The following is a 1,860-nucleotide window of genomic DNA, read 5'->3' as shown; positions in this document are numbered from 1 at the left end:
AGCCCTGCCACTGGCACCACCCAGCCTGGCAGGCGGTGGAGGGAGAGACAACCCAATTTGGCTTCAAGTCCTCCCTAGCTGGTTGAGTCAAACCCTCCGGTCCCCTCCCGATGGCCCAGCGAGGACTGTGGCAGTCGCCTCCATCGCACCCATCAGCCACTGCTGCCACCGCCTTGCCAGCACCCGGCCACCCATGTTCCCAACCTAGACATTTCTTAACCCAGCCTGGCAGGCGGTGGAGGGAGAGACAACCCAATTTGGCTTCAAGTCCTCCCTAGCTGGTTGAGTCAAACCCTCCGGTCCCCTCCCGATGGCCCAGCGAGGACTGTGGCAGTCGCCTCCATCGCACCCATCAGCCACTGCTGCCACCGCCTTGCCAGCACCCGGCCACCCATGTTCCCAACCTAGACATTTCTTAACATCAAGCTAAAAAACCCCCCGTCTTCAGAGTCCTGACAAGGGCTGAAGGTTAATGACCATATTTCTCTAGTCGGGCAGTACCAGCCCTGTGACAAAACCTCTCCACCAGCACAGCTGCCTGGGGACACACGGCTGTTTACACCCAGTAGGAGCAGAAAACAAGGGTTTGCTTGGTCCCCGGACCAGGGCTGAAGCTCCGCCGGGAGGTTTATTTTATTATCACGCTTAACTTGAGATAACAAATATTTTGAAGCAGCTGAAAGGTGTTGTTTTGGAGTTGGTTCAGCTTGTTTACAACCTGTTTACAAGCCTGAGCATTTATCTTGGGGGCTGTTTACCTCTCCCCAGGCTGTGGCTAAGGTTTAATGCCCATAGAAATAAAACCCCAGCGAGGGGCCTGGCGGCCCCCCCCCAGCGCCTTCCTGCCGGCCGCCAGCTGCGTGCCCTGGCGGTTGCTGTTTTGACAGAGCTATGCAAATGCTCTCCTCTTTGCAAGTGGGCTCGAGCGCTCAGGCTGTGTTTTCGACCACATCAGCCTCAAACATTTATTTATTTCGTTTAATTCCCTTTCAATTGCAGAATGATAAACCTCGGCTTTGGGCTCTGTGGCCGTCACCAACTGAGGCTTTGACCCGGGGCGGCCCAGTGGGTGTTTCAGAGTATTTTATAATTCATAACCTGTATTTTATAATTTATAACCCACATTTTATTCATTCATAACCTATATTTTCTTTCCCAGATTCGGGGAAATCGGCCCCATATTGTGAGAGTCTGGAGGCTGCCCCGTGCATCTCATGGCGGGTCAGGCTGATGGACAAGCCCAGCCAAGGGGCTGCCTGGCAGGAGGCAGAGGCTGATTATTTTAATTCTGTTAATGAGAGAGGATTTGGGGTGACCCAGAAGTGGGGTGGCAGCAGGAGGCCCCGGGCTAGTCCCCTGTGGCAGTGGCACAGGGGGACAAGGCCGTGAGCTGAGCAGAATCGGGGTCAGCCCTGGCCCTCGGGTCAGCCCCCCCATGTGCGTGGGGTCAGCGGTGCCCAGCTGGGGGGCCTGGATGCACTGGGATCACCATGGGGTTGTGTGTGCACGAGTGTGTGTGTGTGGTTGTGCATATGTGTGCAAGTGTGAGCGTGCAACTGTGTGTGTGTGTGCAAGCCTGTACTTGGCGCTGGTGAGGCCGCCCCTTGAATACTATGTTCAGTTTTGGGCCCCTCACTACAAGAAAGACATTGCGTTGCTGGAGCGTGTCCAGAGGAGAGCAGCAAAGCTGGGGAGGGGTCTGGGGCACAAGGCTGATGGGGAGCGGCTGGGGGAGCTGGGGGTGTTCAGCTTGGAGAAGAGGAGGCTGAGGGGAGCCCTTATTGTTCCCTACAACTGCCTGACAGGAGGCTGTAGTGGGGGGGGGGTCAGCCTCTTCTCCCTGGGAACCGGCAATAGGAC

This window comes from Egretta garzetta, unplaced genomic scaffold, assembly GCF_000687185.1.
Source record: "Egretta garzetta isolate BGI_Z169 unplaced genomic scaffold, ASM68718v1 scaffold343, whole genome shotgun sequence".
Classification (NCBI taxonomy): domain Eukaryota; kingdom Metazoa; phylum Chordata; class Aves; order Pelecaniformes; family Ardeidae; genus Egretta; species Egretta garzetta.
The sequence above is the reverse complement of the archived record's forward strand: the minus strand, read 5'-3'. Positions refer to the sequence as shown.